Genomic DNA, 20,312 nt, shown 5'->3' with positions numbered 1-20,312 from the left:
CCCTCTCTGTTTCCAGACCAAGGCTGGCATTATTTAATGCCAAATCAGTAAAAGTGTCAGCAGCTTGTAGGTGAACTGCTAAGAGGAATGATTCATAACCCCATGCCAGGCACCAAGTATTTCCTCCCCATCTTCATGACCCACCCCTCGAGAGAAAGGAGATAAATTACTGTCATTGCCTTTTATGGTACCCATAATCGGGTGGCAACTTGGAGACTCGACTCATCTCAAAGTCATTTACAGTGAATTATTCATTTGGCTGAAGAAGTCTTCAGCTGGAGGGGGAAATAGCCTCTTTACACTCTGGCTTTGGGATGCCCTCTCCATACTAGCCCTGGAAGATCCAGGTTCCCCTTGGCTACCTCTGGACCTCAGAGTCCTGGAGTGCAGTGAGGAGGGCAGAGAAGGGTGTCTGAGCTGCAGGAATCCACTTACCTAATCTACTCCCGGAGGATACAATTGGAGTCAGATGTATCTGTGTCAACTTCTGCTCAGAGGGGACCACAGGCTCTTGTTCACATCCCTGCCATCTTCCTTTCTTCCTTCCCCCTTTCCCTCCCTCCCTCTTCTTTATTTCCTTCTATAAACATTTATGAAGTCTTTACTAATATGTGCCCTATCAGTCAGGATGTGGTAGGGTAGTGGTAGGCAGTAACAAACATGGCCTAATTTCAGTGATCACCAGATATATTTCTCATGCAAGTTCCTTGTCATCAGGCCATCCCTGGGTTCTGCTGTATGTGATCTTCAATCTAGGAATCAGGATGGTGGCTGCTGCTGCTGCTAAGTCGCTCCAATTGTGCCCAACTCTGTGTGACCCCGTAGATGGCAGCCCACCAGGCTCTTCTGTCCATGGGATTCTCCATGCAAGAATACTGGAGTAGATTGCCATTTCCTTCTCCACAGGATGGTGGAGTAGCCACTATCTTGAACATTACTGTCACACATGTGCCTGCTAAGTTGCTTCAGTTGTGTCTGACTCTTTGCGACCCTGTGGACTGCAGCTTGCCAGGCTCCTCTGTCCATGGGATTCTCCAGGCAAGAATACTGGAGTGGGTTCCATGCTCTGTCTCCTCCTGAAGCTTCAGAAATAACAGATGTCACTTCTGTTTCATGGGCCAGAGCAAGTCACATGGCCACGTAGAAACTCAAGTGGGTAGGAAAGTATCACCTTACCACATGCTCTGAAGGAGGGGACAAGGAATATTTGTGACCATCCCTGATGATGGTCTCACAGGTGCTGCGTCAGGCCTGGAAGATAACAAAGAAAGAGGGGTGGTCTTCTCTTTTCGTGAAATCATGGTCTAGAACAAAGGGCAAGGGATGAGGCAGATGCACAGTCGATGGTGATCCAGGGGGCTCAGTGCCAGGAGAGAGGTCTTCTTGGCATGAGTGGGAGGCAGGGTGATGTGGGATCTGGCTTCCAGGGGTGATCCCTTGGGGCTCTTTGATTGTGGACAAGGGGATTCATTTCTCTGTGCCTCAGTTTCCTCCTGCTTCCTTTGAGGGTGATGATGGTGACACAGTAGCACCTGACACACAGGGCGCTTGTGAGAGATGCATGAGGTAATGTCTGTAGAAGCCTTTGCTATGAATTCATTTACACTTTTTAAAATAATAACAACGCAGAGTTGTTTCTCACAGGTACACTTAGTTCCCGAGCATGGCCCCCACCTTCCATGCCTTGCAATCAAGGTTTTACCTGGTCAGTGTGGCTTGCTGGGACTCCCCAAGGAGCTGCCCTCAACTCTATGGAGATAGCAGTTACTCTGGAAAATGCCAGTGTGGGCTGGGGCTGGGAGCTGCCCCCTGGCACAAGGGGCTTCAGGCTGGAAAGACCTGCCCCAAGGCCCAGCCACAGCTCCTTCTAAGCTCCAGATCTTGGGACATTCATTCATTTATTTGACACATATGTACTGAGTGTGGCATCTGCAGGCATTGTGCTGGGGTTGAAAGAAAGTGAAAGTGAAGTCATTCAGTCGTGTCTGACTCTTTGCAACCCCGTGGACTGTAGCCCGCCAGGCTCCTCTCTCCATGGGATTCTCCAGGCAAGAATACTGGAGTGGGTTGCCATTTCCTTCTCCAGGGTATCTTCCCGACCCAGGGATAGAACCTTGGTCTCCTGCATTGCAGGCAGATGCTTTACCCTCTGAGCCACCAGGGAATCCCTGGGGTTGCGGAGACAGTAAATGATAAGACAGTCAGTTCCCTGTCCTCATGGTGCTGGCATTCCAGCAGGGGAAGAGGTCATTTTTGGAGTGGATGCTGTTGGTTGACCAAATGCCCCTGGGATCCCGGTGACGGCTTCTGTGTGTGCAGCTCTCAGCTTCTGTGTGCTTTGCTTCTACTGCCTCTGTGACTCTCTGCAGAAGTCTGCCCTTGGGCTACCTGAGCTGCTGTGTGTACGTGTGCAGAGAACCAGCATTTTTCCCAGAGGTGGCCCTTAGCCAAGGACTGATGAGAGTTGGAGAATTTAAGTCTCATTTCTTTGCCTGGAGTTGGGACAATGTCTGAGATGCAACTTCTGCTCCAGAGGTCCCTGAAGAGCTTCTCCGTCTGCTTTCCTGCTCCCTTGACAGTTTCTTCTAGGAGCACTTCCTTGCATCATCCACCAGCACACAGACTTCATCTCAGGGCTTGCTTCTGGGGGCCGCACTTAAGACACCTACCTGAAACCCTTCCTTTTTGAGAGGGGCCGACTTTCAGTTTTGTTCCAGGTTCTTTCCTCTCTCCATGTGAGTCAGATGAATACTGGTTAGTGTGACTAGTTGTACTCACTTTTACTCCCTTGCTCTGGAGTGGGTTAACAGGGAGAAGATGATCCAGATGTGGCCAAGGACACTTGATGGGATATCCATCAGGGGCTTATAGAAATGGTTTTCCTACAATGAGGCACAGAAGAGAACCCACTTCCCCTACTGTTCATATTATGTGTGGTGCTGGAGCCTTCATGGCCACGTGGAGGGAGCTAAAGAGACACTCAGAGGATGGGCCAGCTCATAGGTGAAGGGCACCATGGTCCTGGATGATGCTGGCTGAGAAATGGAGTATCTCCTGCCATGTCAGTAAATAAGGTTGTCACAGATATCAGCGATGTCAGCCCTCCGGGGCATCCAGGAAGGAGAAGAATACCTGTGGGATCTGGCTGGTGAGTGCTGCGGAACTCAGGAAGTGAAAAACACAAGATACTGACCCCAGATAGCTGAGATGCATGTGAAAAGAATGATTTCAATGAGCCCAGACTCCTGTATCTTCCCATACATAGAAAAGTGCTGAATTCTTAACTTGAGATTTCTGGTTTTCTTTGATTCACAAAAACACTTTTGATGGTCAGACTACTTGCCTTTTGTTGTGAACTTCTATATAAACTGACTCTTCCCCGCCCCCCACCTCCTCGAAGCAGTTCTCTTAAGGTTACTTGAGCTGCTGTCACCCGGGCTTGAAGTCCTGATAAAACATGACACCCAAATTTTAGGTTGTGACTATATTTTAAGTTAACATAGTGAAGCTCAGAATTCACCAGTAGAGTCAGCCAACCTCAGAATGATTCTATGAAATGACAAATCCCGTATTTGTGGAGCTATTTCGCATCAGGTCTGTTGTGATTTGCAACCAAAAACATCTCAATGGCTGTGATTTTAGATGATGATAGCTATTGTGTAAGAGGGGCCCCTTCTAGGTCCCTGTGTATTCAGTAGGTGGGCCTTATCTGGGTTTTCTGTTTGGGAGAACGGAGATGCACCAGGTTTGGGATAAATTAAACAATATCTCCTTGAGCAAGCTCCAGGATATAGTGGAGGACAGAGGAGCCTGCTGTGCTGTCCATGGGGCCACAGAGTCAGAACAACAACAAAATAATATCACATGGCATGGTAAGGATGAGGCTTTATTGGAGAAAGAGAAAACTAACAAGAAAGGGTCAAAAAGCAAAAAAGTGAAGGCAAAGTGTCAGATGTTGAGTGGGGAGGATTCCAGGTAGCCTAGAGTTGTAACCTCATAGAATTCTCCCAACATCCAACACTTCTCCTGAATAATTTTTTTTTTTTCTTTTATGGGCTCTCGTTTCCTTCTTTGCTGTGGCCACCAGGAAGCTCAGAGTTGGATTTGTGGCACACCTCACTCATTGTTAGGACCTTGCAGGTGCACAGTTGTGTTCTCCCCTCAGCCAGGCATTATCCTATTTTCCCTTTACCCCATGTCCCTCATGTATTTGCATTTGTTCTGTCAGGCTCTGTACACGTCCATAAATCCTGGGAGTTGTGCTTTAGAGTGAAGCAGGATGTATCTTAACCAGCCCATCCTCCACCTGAAGCTGCAATGGAACTTCCTCGAGGATGGGGGCTGCCAAGTGGCTTTTGAGAGCCTCCCCCAGGCATCTGGCAGACTGAGGAGGAGCCCACAAGCCCTCTCTCTCTGCAGCTTCAAGGAGGTATTTATTGGCCACCTTAACTGATGTTTTTGAACTGTGGTGCTGGAGAAGACTGTTGAGAGTCCCTTGGACAGCAAGGAGATCAAACCAATCAGCCCTAAAGGAAATCAACCCTGAATATTCATTAGAAGAGCTGAAGCTGAACGTGAAGAGCCAACTCATTGGAAAAGACCCTGATGCTGGGAAAGATTAAAGGTAAAAGAAGAAGGGGCTGGCAGAGGATGAGATGGTTAGATAGCATCACTGATTCAATGGACATGAACTCTAGGAGACAGTGAAGGACAGAGGAGCCTGGCATGCTGCAGTCCATGGGGTCACAAAGAGTTGGACACAAGTTAGTGACTGAATAACAGCCCCATCTCAGCTGTCAAGTTTATTCTCCTTTTCTAGGCCCAGGGGAGAAGGATGGTTCAACTCAGTCTCTTAAATGCTAGGCCTGGGCAAGGGAGTGGAAAGTCCTTTGAAATTTCCAATAAATAAATAAAAATAACTTTGAGGGTTTGTCACCATGGAGACCAAAGGTTTGTTTAGTCGTCATGGCGACCCTGGGGTAGGCTCTCTGCTTGAAATGATCAACATCATCCAAAAAGAGGGCCAAGAGAGGGAGAGATAGGAGCACATGCTACAGAGTGAGAGCTGGGGGCCAGCAAATTTCTGGAGGCAGATCGAGAACAGGGGCAGTGTGAGTGTGTGTGTGTATGTGTGTGCGTGCGCGCGCACCAGTAGGGAGGAACAAAGTGTCTTCTGGAACTTTTTTCCCCAGCAAACTGCCATTCTGATAGTCACATCATTCTAAGAGGCTTCTGATCCCTTTGCCTCCTGTGTCCTGTGCCCCTTGGGTTGAGAAGGGAACCAGGCCTCCAGCCTTGGCAATGCTGCCGAGGAGTTTCTATGACAACATCAGCCCCCACCTGTGGGAGTGGAGCCCTTGGCTGGGACCTCCAGGGAGTTGCCTGGGTAACCAGGCTGTCTTGCCCCACTTCCCCACCAACTAAAGCTCCTCAGCCCTTCCCCCCAGTTAGTGCTGAGAAGGTGAGTGGATAGGGTCACCATGGAGACCTGGCTTGGCTGCCTCTGCCCCTTTCCAGAGCACCTGTCTCGAGATGGCTACTGGGAAGATGTCTGGGTGAGATCCTCATCCAGCAAAGGATGAGGAGTCTACTGGGTAAGGAGAGAAATAATTAGGACTCTTCTTCTGACCATAGAAGAAGGTGGACCTATGGTGACCATTTGCTTCCCGATTCTTCTAGAAGTGTCACTCATGGCATTTGCCTGGCGTACGAGTCAGGAGTTTGGCTGGTCACCTCCTCGCCCCTTTCCCCGGTGCCCCTGTCCCCCATCGTGCTCTGGGCTGAGAAGCTGTGACTCATTCGCCAGCTGAGAACACTCAGGTAGTTAATGAGCGTTTATTTCCCAGACGAAGAGACAGTTACATGATTAGTTGTTGTTTTATCTCGCTAATGAAAATGCATAAAAAACAAAATGGCCAATTAGCAAGGCCATTCATTCCCCAGGTCTTGGCTGTTTCATTTTGGAGAGTGCCATTCTCTAGGCACAAGGCTCGTGCCTCCGTCAACTGCCTGAGGTCCCTTCTCCCCACCTCCACTCCCCACCCCTTCCATCCTTGCCTTCGGTTCCTGTTGTGACTCATCTGCATCCAGGTGACCCTCACAGACCCCTCCCCTCTTCCACAGCTGAGAAGATACCCTTGGTCTCACTCCTCCTTCCCTAACCATCTCCTTCTCTCCTTTCCAGTAGAATTTTTCATTTTCTCTGCTTCTCCTCCAGCCAGACTTCCTCACCATTGAATATCTCCTCTTCCAAGAAGCCCACTCTGATAGAATTGGGTTAGGCCAGTGAAGAATTTTCACTTGCTTCCCGTTCAACCAAGCTTCTAGGAAGCTACCTTGTCAATTTATCCTCTGGTTTATCAACCAGAAAAACTGGAAGAATCCACCCCCCCACCATCACCAGAAATGTGAAATTTGGGACTTCCTTGGTGGTCCAGTGGTTAAGAATCCACCCGCATTTGGACACGGTTTCGATCCTTGGTCTGGAAAGATCCCGCATGCTGCAGAGCAACTAAACCCATGCATCACAACTACTGAAGCCCAAGTGCCTAGAGCCCATGCTCTGCAATAAGAGAAGCCACGCAATGAGAAGCCTGTGCACTGCAATTAGAGAAAGCTCCTGGGGAGCCAAAAATAAACATTAAGAAAGAAATGTGGAATGTGGGCTCCAGTGTTGGTGCCTTTGGGTTTTGCCTTGACCCTGAATCTCTCAGATTCTGAGAGCACCTAGGCCATTGTGAGGGCTCAAGTGCTCAAGTGCATGAGTGGAGCCATCAGGCCTCTTCCACAGTGGTTGGGAAGGTTCTCCTACTCCTTGCAGAAAAGTAAGATTGATATGTTCCGTATTTATGGCCTGGTGAATTAAAGGGGGAGAGGTGGAGAGCAGAGAAAAGGCAGTCAGGGAGGGGTGCTGAAAGGGACCTCAATTGGCCCGGCAAGTTTGGTGAGTAGGAGTCAACGCAGCATTTTGACTGATTCCACACAAACACAAGTATGCTTCATCCTCAGGAGGTAAGCGAGTGTCCCCAACCCCTAGCAAAAGAAAATACAACTTGTGCTTAATCTGCATCATTGCAGAAGACTAGGGTGATGGGCAACAAAGTCAAGGAGACACTGTGGGAGAGGGGAGTGACCCAGAAAGGGATTTGTGGATAGGGTCCCCATGGGCATAAGCTGCAGAACTCAGAAACCCCAAATCCCTGGGAAGCTGGCAGCTACAATGGACCCAGCCTGACCCTTACATTTGCAACCTGCAACGTGGGTACTATCATCCCCATCTTATGGATGAATAAACCAAAGCTCAGAGAAGTAGCAATATATCCACAAGGAGGCTGTAAGCCAAAGAGGTTAAGAGTATGGATTCCGGAGTCACTCACACTGCTCAGCTTGGTACTTCCTGACTGTGGGACATCATGTGAACACACACCCTTAACCTTGATCTTCTTGTCATAAATGGGCTTATGATTACTTGACTCATATGGTTGCTGTAAGAATTAAATGAGAAAAAATCATGTCTAAAGGACTTAGTACAGCTCTTTGCACAAAATTCAAAACTGGTAGCCAGTATCACAGAGTGTCTCCTGAGCAGATCTCTTTCTATCTGTCCATCCATTCATCCATCCATCAATGAACCCATCAGACTTTGATTGCCAGACATCTAGTACAAGAATGATTAAGGAACAGTTCCTACAACAAGGGGCTTTGCACACCAGTGAGGGAAACAGGCACACAGACACACAATCAAATAAGGTAGAACTGTGAGAGAGGTTAGAACAGAGCTCCTGACAAGGGATATGACCAAGGAGGGATCAGATAATTTTACTTACCGAGGAGGGCCCGGGGCTAGACAGCTGACCCCAAAAGTGAGGGTTGGCGTTACCAAAGGGGAAGCAGGGGAGAGATAAATTAGAAGCTTGGGATTAACATATACACGCTACTAGTGTAAAATGGGCTTCCCCAATGGCTCAGCGGGTAAAGAATCTGCTTGTAATGCAGGAGGCATAGGAAATCTGGTTTCTATCCCTGCCTCAGGAAGATCCCCTGGAGGAGGAAATGGCAATCCACTCCAGTATTCTGTATTTTTCAGTACTGCCTGAAAAAAATCCCAAGTGCAGAGGAACTGAGTGGGCTATAGCCTCCGGGGTCGCAAAGAGTCAGACCCGACTGAGTGACTCAATACACACACACGCACACACACACACATAAAATAGGGAACTATTCCTGTGCTATTGTATAGCACAGGAAACTATACTCAGTATTTTATAATAACCTGTAAGGGAAAAGACTCTGAAAAAGAATATAATATATCGATATATATATAAAACTGAATTACTGTGCTGGACACCCGAAACTAACACCACTGCAAATCAACTATACTTCAATAAAAAATAAATAAAACAAATATACTTTGATAAAAAAAAAGGTGAGGGTTGGGAGGTTCCTCTGAGCTGGGAAGCCTTCCCGTCTGGGAAGTGTGGGGCCAAACCTGCCTCGCCTTCTTGGCCTCGCTTCTCCACCTGTTCCAAGGATACCTTTGGGGAACAAAGGTTCTTATGCGAGCAGCTAATTTCCGCTCCCACGGCTACAGTGGCGCGTGGCCTCACATGCCGGGAGCAGGTGTGCTGCAAGTACCAGATGCCCCCGATGTCTTCTCAGGTCAAGACTGATGAGGAGATGCAGGGGTCCCCCAAAGACTGCCTTCTTCTCTCCACCTCCTACATGATGTCCTGGCTTCTGAAATGTTTTGAAGGCTTTGGTCCACTGCCACGAGCCGGCTCAATTACCTACAAGTCCAGGGACTGAAGTTTATGAACCCCAAACCCGAACACATGGTTGAGTGCATTATTTGGCAATAGGACAAGAAGTTCAGATGAAAATTGCAAACACACACGTGGAGGGTTGTACTCGTGTGGTGTGGCCAAAGGGACTGAATGACATGGGCCCCCAGCAACATCAGCCCCCCACGCCCTAAACCCACTCCCAACTTAGCTCATGATACTTGGAATTTCACCAGCAAAGACTCATTCCTTTGTGGTTTATTCACACATTCAAGCCCCGTTGTGTACATGAATGCTTTCAACAGACACCTATTGAGCAGCTCTGAAGTACCAAGTTCTGCGTCATGCACGGAGGATCAGAAATGAATGAAACCTAGTCCCGGCTCAGCATCATAAAACTTGCTCTTAGCTGGAGAATGAAGACATAATAACAGACAAACAAAATGTAGCCAAGCCTGAATGAGGCCTGTGCTGGAATGTTGTCAGGGATCACCAAGCATTGTTGAAGGCCAGCCTTCTGGAGGGCAGGGAAAGCTTCCTGAAAGAGGTGATTTCACAGAGGGACATTGAAGCTCTAATAGGAGCCCACTTAGCAAAGGGGTTGGGCTGATGGGTGGTGTTTCAGTCAAAGGTGGGGCCTGGGTAAAGGTACAGTGAGGTGTCCCTGGCACGTGGTTTTCTCAGCTACCACTTGGGGTGTGAGTATCATGGAAACTCTCCTGAGAGTACTTGAGAGTGGAGAGGAGAGGTTGTCGGTGGTGGATCCGGAGGCCTGAGCCCTGTGTCACATAAAGATGTGGGTGCATGCTCAGTCACTCAATCATGTCTAATTCTTTGCACTCAGTGGATGGTAGCCTGCCGGATTCCTCTGTCCATGGGATTTTCCAGGTACAAATCCTGGAGTGGGTTGCCATTCCCTTCTCTAAGGGATCTTGGTAACTTCTCTGGGCTTCAGCAAGGAGGGAACAGACTGGGAAGAGGGAAGGAAAGGAAATGCCACCACCAGGTACCCACTTTGATTTGATCCTTTATACTTGTTATGACAAAATGTGGCTATTCTCTTGCTGTCCCTTATTTGGGGGTATTTATCCTCAGCTGGCTGAAAGCTCAACATTCAGAAAACAAAGATCATGGCATCTGGTCCCATCACTTCATGGGAAATAGATAGGGAAACAGTAGAAACAGTGGCAGACTTTATTTTTTTGGGCTGCAAAATCACTGTTGATGGTGATTGCAGCCATGAAATTAAAAGATGCTTACTCCTTGGAAGGAAAGTTATGACCAACCTAGATAGCATATTCAAAAGCAGAGACATTACTTTGCCAACAAAGGTCCAACTCGTCAAGGCTATGGTATTTCCAGTGGTCATGTATGGATGTGAGAGTTGGACTGTGAAGAAAGCTGAGTGCCGAAGAATTGATGATTTTGAACTGTGGTGTTGGAGAAGACTCTTGAGAGTCCTTTGGACTGCAAGGAGATCCAACCAGTCTATTTTAAAGGAGATCAGTCCTGGGTGTTCTTTGGAAGGACTGATGCTAAAACTGAAACTCCAGTACTTTGGCCACCTCATGCGAAGAGTTGACTCATTGGAAAAGACTCTGATGTTGGGAGGGATTGGGGGCAGGAGGAGAAGGGGATGACAGAGGATGAGATGGCTGGATGGCATCGCCATCTCAATGGACATGAGTCTGAGTGAACTCCAGGAGTTGGTGATGGACAGGGAGGCCTGGTGTGCTGCAATTCATGGGGTCACAAACAGTCAGACACGACTGAGCGACGGAATTAAACTGATCCTCAGCTCCCCCAAGTTGGCTGGTTGAACAGTGTCTGGGCCTTCTCTTCCTTCTATTTTTAATTTATCTTTTAAAAGGTTATATTTGTTTATTTGGTTGCTTTGGGTCTTAGTTGCAGCGTGTGGGGCCTTCATTGCGTCTTGTGGGATCTTCTGTTGTGGTGCACAGCCTTTCCAGTTGTGGCACACAGGCTCCAGATTGCACACAGGCCCAGTAGTTGCAGCACGTGGGTTTAGTTGCCCCCAGCATGTGGGATCTTAGTTCCCCAACCAGGAGTTGAACCTGCATCCCCTGCATTACAAGGCAGATTCTCAACCACTGGACCACCAGGGAAGTCCTTCTGTTTTTATTAAAATAGCTTATTTAGGCTCTGCATATAGGAAGTGCTTAATAAATGGGACTTGAGTTTTCAGAAAATGTACCTTTGGCATTCACACTCCCCCAAAATATTCTCAGGACACCCCAAGAGGTAGGTGTTCTTGTGGGAATCGGGGGCTCTGGGATCATGGGAGCTTGGCTAAGTCTGCAAACCTCTCTGGCCACAGTTTCCTCATCTGTGAGACAGGGTGAGGTTCTCTGAAGCAGGATACTCTGTGGGAGCCCCACTCCATGCTGGCATAGTGTCAGCTTATCTACATGCCCTGTCCTGTTTTTCCTCCTTGGCCACCACTGATACCCTGGGAAATTGTTACTTCATGACAACTACTGGATCAGTAATAGATTCTTTTAATAAGTCCATCAAGCTACAAGAAGGTTATTCTGTCTGTACTTGTGTGTCCAGCCACTGCCCTCAGTCTCTGTGTATCTTGTAGGGTTTCCGGAAAAAATTCGCATCGATCAGCCCACTGTGACTACTCAGTACATCTAGGGGAAGGAGTTCAGGCTTTCCGTCTCTGGTGGGTACAGGAGGAGGGAATAGAGGGGAGGAAGAGAAGCAAGAGGATTGCATAAGTAATCATGTGTATTGTTAGCACAGGGCAGGTTATGCTGTGTAACAAATCAACCCCCAAACCTTGGGCTTAGCACAACAAAGGTTTATTTCTCACATTATATGTCCAGGGTGGTTTAGAGGGGATGGGGGAATGCTCTGCCCAGTACAGTCACCAAAGGACCCAGACTGATGGAGGAGCCACCATCTTGAGGTGCAATATTTGGAAGTGAGATCGCCATGGTTGCCATCACAGGGGGTGAGAAAAGTGAAGATCACACACTGACTCTTAAATGTTTCAGCCTGGAAGAGAATCATGTGACTTTCTCTTATACCCTTTTGGCCAGAACAAGCCACATAGCCCTTTTTGACCACACGGAGTGTGGTAAATTGGAGGAGAAGGTAGGTTTTTGGTGGGTTCTACAAACACCTCTGCCACAGTGACTGAGTGAGTGGAGAGGGAGGGATAGAACATCTAAGTGAAGAAGTGAATGAAGCGAGGATTGAATGAACGAAAGAGCAAGTGGAGGGGGTGAGTGAGCGCTGGTTTCCCAGCCCGGGAGCCCTCTCAGGCCAGGCCAGAGCCCCAAGATCCTGGTAGCCACACAGAGCCATCCCTCCCCTGGGGGCTGTGCTGGCTACAGTCTACCTGCCACTTCTGGGATTACATTTCAGAAACTCATTTTGAGAGAGACAAGCTGGGCCCAGGGGAGCTGTGTCTCTATGTCCTTGTCCTTGGAAGGTGGGGAAAGGAGAAGGGGAGGAGGGAAAGGAGGGGCCATGGGAGGGACGGGCCAGACTCTGAAAAGCAATTAGTCAAGAATGGGAAATTACTTTTTCTCTGTGTGTTTGGCTTTGGTGACTGAGCTGCTACCGTTCCCTGGGGCTGCAGAAGGGCTGTGGTGAGGACCAGATAGTATGGCCTTGGATAGGGAATCCCTCTGGGGTGGGGGCTTAGGGCTCAGTGGACTGAGGGCTGTCCTCTAGCCTCTCCCTGGAAGCTCCTTGACACGGCCTTGGCTGTCCTGTGCCATAGGATCTTTCTGCAGGTAACTAAGTTGACGTGTCAAGAGCAGACGATGATGGCCCATTTCATCCCCGCATTCTTGTGGTATCGGTGAGTACCTGTTTATCTTAGTTGGGATTGGCCCCTGCAGGAAGCAGAGCCTGAAACAAGGTCTTGGGTGCAGGTGTTTTTTTTTTTTTTTAATTAAAAAAGGTTTTGATCAAGCCAAGCAGCTTGCAGGATCTTAGTTCCCTTACTAGAGATCGAATACAGGCCCATGGAAGCTCAGAGTCCTAACCAGTGGACTACAAGGGAATTCCTGGGTGCAGGCAGTTTAACCGGGAAGCAAGAGTGAGTGGGGAGGAGAGTCATGGAGGGGGGGAAAGCCACACAAGGTGCATGTGGAGGTTGCTGCTATGGCTAAGAGATGCTTATTCCACAGGACTTCAGAAGAAGGCAGAACATCTCCCAGAATGCCCGCCTGAGGGACAGGGGGTCCCAGCATTCATCCATTGGCTCCCTCCCCATTGGCTGAGGGTTGCCCTGGGGGTGTCTACTCCCCTTACTTCTGGGCAGCATTTGCCTGGAAAGGTCTTTGATCTGCAGTGCATGAAGACAAGAGGCTTCCAGCTGAGTCCTCACAGAACTCGGAGGTCGTTTGCAGCTGTAGCTATCACCAGAGTTAGACTCTGGGAATGCAGCACTGAGTCCCAAAGCTATAGAGGCTGCTGCATTACCAAGTGATGCTGGGAGGAGTGCAGCCTTAGAGGAATGGGATCTAGAGCTCCCTGTACTGATGCCAGTCTCACAGACACCTTTCTCCACTCCCCACTTCCTCCCCTAGGCTGTGAGTTCCTGAGAAAAGGGACCCTGACTGTACATTTGGTTCCCGGTGTCCTGCCCAGAACACAACATGGGGCTCAGGAAATATATGTTGTGGAGAAAACCAAATCCTTGGAGGGGGCAGGAGTCAGGATGTGTGCAGGACCTAGAATGGCTTCCTGCCTGGTCACCTACATGGGCAAGTCCAGGGATGCCCAGAAACATCCCTGGGGATGTAACCCCTAGATCCCTTCACCAGCTCTGGGATAAATGATCTCTTAAAGGGCTAATACTCAGTTGAACTTGACCCACAGGGAAAATGCAACCTGTGCTGGTATTGGGGTTGTAAGGGCGCAGGTGCCACTGGAAGGGTAAAGGGTTTGTCTGCGGTTTTGAGTCTCCTGCTTCTCCCCTTACTGTGACAATGCCCTCTCCTTTGGGAGAATTGGTCCCTCCTCACTCTTTCCTCACTCCATGTGCTTCTGAAGGGGCTGCCAATCACATTACCTTGTGACCACATGATCCAGCCACAGTGATTGGCTCAGGAATGGGCACATGACTCAGGCTGGGCGATCAGAATCCTTCCCTGAGACTGTACACATGGACACTTGGAGAAAGAGAAGCCTTTCCTTCCAGCCCAGACTTTGGACTGGAGGGTGATCCCTGAGGTCCAGGGGCCATGTCTTTCCAGGTGAGGTGACCACCCAGACAGAAGGTAAAGGGGAACAAGCTCCTGGGGGAACAAACTTCCGACTGTCTGGTGGTTTGTCACTTCTGGATGAACCCAGGTAGGGCCCTGAACTCCTGTCTGGAGACTCTGTTGGGGCAGCCTCCTCTGGCCTTTTCAATATGCCATAATGATTGGCTGCCTGTTCTAATTTAGGCAGCCTAGTCATCATAAACAAAGCCCGACTGCTTTGCAGGTACAAAGGTTAGATTTGCATGAAGAGGCCTGTGTAAATCCCACTGCTTTTCCATTACCATTCCTCGCCTCTGACGTCACAAGTTGGGGACTGATTGAAACACAGGGTGTTAAGCTGCCCGGTCTCTTTTCTTTCATTGGACCCGAGCCTGACCTCCACCCTGCTCTCCCGACTTCATGGGAGGACCCTCCTCTGGCCTTAGAGCAACTCCCTCTTCTAGACCAGCACTGTCCAGCGGCAACATTATATGAACCATGTGGGCAATTTCAAATTTTCTAGCAGCCATATTAAAAGAATATAAAAAGAAACAGATTAAATTAATTTAAAATTATCTTATTTAATACAGTGTATCTAAATTATTATTTCAACATATAATTGGTGTACAGATTATTAATGAGATATTTTATATTCTAGGCTTCCCAGGTGGTGCTAACAGTAAAGAACCCCCCTGCCAATGCAAGAGACATAAGAGACACAGGTTCAATCCCTGGGTCGGAAAGATCCCCTGGAGGAGGGCATGGCAACCCACTCTAGTATTCTTGCCTGGAGAATCCCATGGACAGAGGAGCCTGGCAGGCTATAGTCCATAGAGTCACAGAGAGTCAGACATCACTGAAGTGACTTAGCATACATGTATGAACATTTTATATTCTATTTTCATACTAAGTCTTCACTCTCTTAGGACATGCCCATTTGGACCAGCCACATTTCAAGGGCTCAGTAGCCACACATAGCTGGTGATCTTTGGGCTGGACAGTGCAGCTCTTGATCCCCCCCTTGTGCAGGGAAGCAGCTTGCTGCCTGCAAAAGTTTGGGTGATTTCAGTGTTTTCATTTCAGCTCAGTTTCTCATTTGCACTAAAATGCTATTATGTGTTCCTTACTTTGGAGCTGTGATGGGCTCTTGGCAGTTAGCCCATAGATCTGGAAGGCAAGGTCTCAAGGTCAGAAATTCCTCCCCCCTCTGGTAGGCAGAAGGAAGTCATGGGGGTTACTGTTTGTTTTTTAATTTTTTGGGGTAATTTTAGATTTACAGAGAAGTTATAAAGATGATATGGAGAGTTCCCGTACACACTTCATCCTGTTTCCTCTAATGATAATTTTACATTATTATAGTACATTTATTAAAGTTAACAAATTAAGCCTGGTACAATCTGTTAACTAATCTCCAGACTTTGTTCAAATTTCATCTTTCCACCGATGTCCTTTTTCTGTTCCAAGAAAATACTTGATTTTTAATAAATAAATCTATCTATCCATCTACCCATTTATCAGTCATCTAACTACCTATAGATACATTGAGGTAAAATTGATATATGGTGAATTACATGTATATAAAATATTCAGTTCAGTTCAGTCGCTCAGTCATGTCCGACTCTTTGCGACCCCACGGACTGAAGCACGCCAGGCCTCACTGTCCCTCACCAACTCCCGGAGTTTATTCAAACTCATGTCCATTGGAGAAGGCAACCGCACCCCACTCCAGTACTCTTGCCTGGAAAATCCCAAGGACAGAGGAGCCTGGTAGGCTGAAGTCCATGGGGTCGCTAAGAGTCGGGAACAACTGAGCGACTTCACTTTCACTTTTCACTTTTATGCACTGGAGAAGGAAATGGCAACCCACTTCAGTATTCTTGCCCGGAGAATCCCAGGGACAGAGGAGCCTTAGTGGGCTGCCATCTATGGGGTCTCACAGAGTCAGACACGACTGAAGCGACTTAGCAGCAGCAGCAGCAGCAGCAGCAGCATGTCCGTTGAGTTGGTGATGCCATCCAAACATCTCATCCTCTGTTGTCCCCTTGGACAAGTCTAACATTTGTATATAATCTGTGAAACCATCTCATGGTGGATATGAACCATAAAGTAACAAATAGCCAAGCCTATTTAGAGTTTTTTTAAAGTCATTAAGTCACTTCAGTCATGTCTGACTCTGTGCAACCCCACAGATGGCAGCCCACCAGGCTCCCCTGCCCCTGGGATTCTCCAGGTAAAAACACTGGAGTGGGTTGACATTTCCTTCTCCAATGCATGAAAGTGAAATTGAAAGTGAAGTCGCTCAGTCGTGTCCGACTCTTAGCGACCCCATGGACTGCAGCCTACCAGGCTCCTCCGTCCATGGGATTTTCCAGACAAGCGTACTGGAGTGGGGTGCCATTGCCTTTTCCGTATTTAGAGTTTACTAAATGCCAAACATTATCTTAAACACTTTACATGAATAAACATATTTAACCCTTGCAACAGTTTGTGGTAAATCAGATTACTGCTGCCATTTCTTTATTCCTTGATATAGAATTATGCCCCTACACCCTTTGCTGTGTGATATGACAGGGGCTCCCTCTAGAATAAGGGGAGTATATTTCCCACCTATTATGGACTGAACTGTGTCCATCCAAATCCTTGTGTTGAAGCACGAACCCCCAGTGTGACTGTCCTTGGAAATAAAGCCTTTCAGGGGGTAATTAAAGTTAAATGAAGTCCTATGTGTGGGGGCCTAATCCAACAGGACTTGTGTCTTTATAGAAAGAGGAAGAGCTAGCAGGAGAATGCACACAGAGGGAAGGCCATGTGAGGACACAGGGAGAAGGTGACCATCTGCAGGCTGGGAAGAGAAGTCTCGCCAGAAACCAATCCTGCAAGCACCTTGATATTGGATTTCCAGCCTCCAGAACGGGAGAAAATAAATTTCTGTCATTAAGCCATCCAGCTTGTGCTGTTTTGTTATGGCAGCCTGCCGGGAGCCAGTATGAGGAACTCCGCCCGTGGCAAAGGTCATGAGGAAGGAGGCTCGGCATACTCAAAGGCGGGATCGAGCCTCAGGAGTCCCCCTGGAAATTCTCGAGCATCTACCCCCCAAACCAGAGTCTGCCTACTTTACTGCTTTGTGCTCTCACCTACACCTCTGACTTTATGGGGGCTGTCCCTCACCACCATCTCTCTCTCTGAAAAAGAGTTAACTTACAGCTCCAGTTAATTAAATTCCTGCGCGTGACAATAGTGTTTTAGTTCACAAACTCCTTTGGAAGTTCTCTAGCCTGCCTGAACAGGTTCTTCTGGCCACATGTGATTGTTCACAGCCTCTCAACCATGAGAGGCACGAGATGTTCTAAACTTTCTAAATACAGATTCCTTTGAGCAGTTAGAAGATTATTAGTATAGTATAGTGGGTTGATTAGAAATTGTATTGGTGAAGGGTTTTTCACTTTTTGGGCCAATGTTTGCTGCTAAGTTTCCATATCCCTTACCTACTGTGTCCCTGGGAGTGTATTGATTAATATAGTTGGTGTATAGGAATGTAAGTAGTAGCTTTAATGTTTGTAACCTTGGACCCTTGAGTTAATTCTTTTCTTGTTATAGCCCACCACACCTTTGCCCTATAGGAATGCAACTTTATCTAATGCTTTCGGAGGGTGGCGCCTGACTTTAGAATAATCACCTTTAGAGAAAAATAAGTTTTCTGAAGAAAGGGTCATAAAATGTTAACAGGCCTCCTGGCCAGAAGATGATGTAAATCACCTAAACTTTTGCATATGATTAAGTTTGCAGGAAGAAAGCCTGGCTTACTGCTGACTCTACCCCTTCCCCCATTATCCTCTATGCACAACTTAAGGTATAAAAACTACTTTGGAAAATAAAGTGCGGGCCTTGTTCACCGAAGCTTGGTTTCCCCATGTCGTTCTTTCTCTCACCTTCTGGCTGAATTCCCATCTGGAGCGTGGAGGCTCGTCAAGTCTACTAATTTTGCCTGGGCTTCTAAGATCTGAATGGGGAGGCCTTAGTGTCTCCTCTCCTTCGGGAGAATGGGAGGACGCCTGCGGCCTATGTAGGTGACGCAAATTCCTTGTCTTGGAATTTTATTGGCTTTCCACGTAAACCAAGTTATTCAGCCTCTTTTCTCCACTGAATTTTCTCACTGAGCTATCCTTATTTAACCACTCTTTATATCTTTAATTCTATCGTATCCTGATCGCCAAAGCTGTCTCCCCTTCGAATTCCCTGAATCCCAGTCCACCAGGGCTGGACCCTGGCAGCAGCCCAAGTAGACTAATAACATCACTCTGTTGATAGTGAGCTTGGCCATGTGACTGACCTTGGCCAATGATATGTCAGCAGTTTGCTTCTTTAGTATGGCTTTAGTGTGTTTGGAGGACTTGGCTTGCCTGCCTATGCGCCTGTGATTCCTTATGAGAGAGATAAACCTGGAAAACTGCTGGTCCATGGAGAATGAGAAAAAACACAAAGCCAACCTGAACTCAACCCATGATCTGCAGCCTCAGCCAAGACTTGCTGATCATGACCCAACCCAGCAGAACTTCAGCTGACGGCAAAACCCATGAGAAAGAAAAGGAATGTAGAGATTGTAAGCCATTGAGATTTTGGGGTTGTTTGTTATGCAGCCAAAACTGACTAATAAGCAGTTAATTGAGGTAATATTGTTATCTCACATTTTATCAGTGAGGGAAGTGAGACAGAGAGGTTAAGTACTTGTCCAAGGTCACACAGCTAGTTTGTGGCTGATCTAAGATATAAACTCAAGCAGCCTGGCTCCAGTGTACAGGCTTGCAACCACCACACACACACTAGTCCTTATAAAATCAGAGTTCTCCACCATTTTTGATTGGATGGTTTAATTAATTCATTCTTTGACTTGTTAATTCATCAAACATAGATACTAGGTTTCCCCATTATTTTTTCTCATAATATCCCTATCTTCTCCTTAGCAGTTATCAGTAACTGTTATTTATATGTGTCTTTTTCTATGGTGGTTTTCTATCCCTCTTGCTAGACATTCAGCTCTGTGAGGGCAGGGAATGTATCTTTTTTGTTCCTAAAGTATACTGATCAATAACAGTAACTTCCTGTTAAATATGAGTTAATTGTTAAATGCCAGCACTGGTTATGTTTTGGGTCTGTAGAAATAAGGCATTTTACCCTCTCTCAGACACCAAGATTATGATGTAAGTAGCTAAAGGGTGAGCAAGGTATAGAGAGCAGTGGGGCACAAAGATGGATCATTTATTCTGCTGTCAAGGAGGTGCATTAGGGGTTTTACAGAGGAGATAAATAGTTGGGACTTGAAGGAAGAGTAGAGAAAATCCCTGATTTACTCGGATTTAGAAGGCAATCCCTAGCAGAGAGAACAATCAAGGAAAGGCATGGAGCTTTAAATGCATGGTGGGTGCTGGACTTTGTGGGTTATCCAGGTTGGTTGAAACATAATGTGTGCGGGGGAACTGTCTGGAGGTCAGCTGGAGGAGGGGGTAATGGTCTGATCTCCAAATGCCAAGCTAAGGAGCTTGGACTCCACCTACAGGTCATGGGGAGGAGTCAATTGCCCAATCCTTGAACTGTTTGAGCTGACACTGCAGGCAGTTTTCCAAAATTGTGTAAAGAGTATTTATGCATCAGAAGAGGGCAGAGGCTATGCAGATTAATAAGGGGAAACCTCACTAAAATGGAGTCAAGAGGCCAGAATGGGAGCTCTTAGGCTCGTACCAATCAACATCAATATATATCCCAACAGGAAGATGTACCTTGCATCTCTGGCAGGAATGAAACTAGGAGGAAGAGATTTTCTCCTTGCCTGGAAACAGCTCAGCCAATGAGAGGCTGTCACAATTTAGCTAATGGAAAGACAGTATACTTCAAACTCCCAGTTTCCTCCAAAGGACTTTTTGCTTATAACAGCCCCACCCAACTTTTCCCTTCTCTATAAAAGAGTTCCCTCTCCTTTACTTAACAGGACTTGCAAGTGATTCACTGTAGTTGCATGTCTTGAGCTGCAATTCTTTGCTGCTCCCAAATAAACCCATTCTGCTGGTAAAATAGCCAGCAGTTTCATTGTTTTAGGTTGATATTACACGGAGGTTCCATTAAAATGTAGAGAAGATCGCCCCCGACCCCCGGCCCTAGCTGGAAAACTCTGAGGCTGGTGAGCAAACATCCTGGTACCCACAGAGCCCACTGAGTTCACTGCTTTCTCTCTGATCCTGGAGTTTTAGGGTAAGTTTTCCTCTTGAATCTGAGCTCCACTCTTTTTGCATTCTGAAGCTTTCCAGGCTTTATT

General features: G+C 47.4%; 1 long non-coding RNA gene across 1 annotated transcript; it reads left to right on the top strand.

The window, feature by feature from the left end:
* The first annotated feature begins 1,042 nt into the window (after nucleotides 1–1,042).
* On the top strand, nucleotides 1,043–17,902 carry LOC109570810 (uncharacterized). Its single transcript, XR_002182558.2, has 2 exons — nucleotides 1,043–12,615; nucleotides 16,769–17,902. It is a non-coding gene; the product is annotated as an uncharacterized lncRNA (long non-coding RNA).
* The last annotated feature ends 2,410 nt before the right edge of the window (nucleotides 17,903–20,312 follow it).

Source organism: Bos indicus, chromosome 16 (genome assembly GCF_029378745.1).
Source record: "Bos indicus isolate NIAB-ARS_2022 breed Sahiwal x Tharparkar chromosome 16, NIAB-ARS_B.indTharparkar_mat_pri_1.0, whole genome shotgun sequence".
In the NCBI taxonomy this organism is placed as follows: domain Eukaryota; kingdom Metazoa; phylum Chordata; class Mammalia; order Artiodactyla; family Bovidae; genus Bos; species Bos indicus.
The sequence above is the reverse complement of the archived record's forward strand: the minus strand, read 5'-3'. Positions and strand labels throughout refer to the sequence as shown.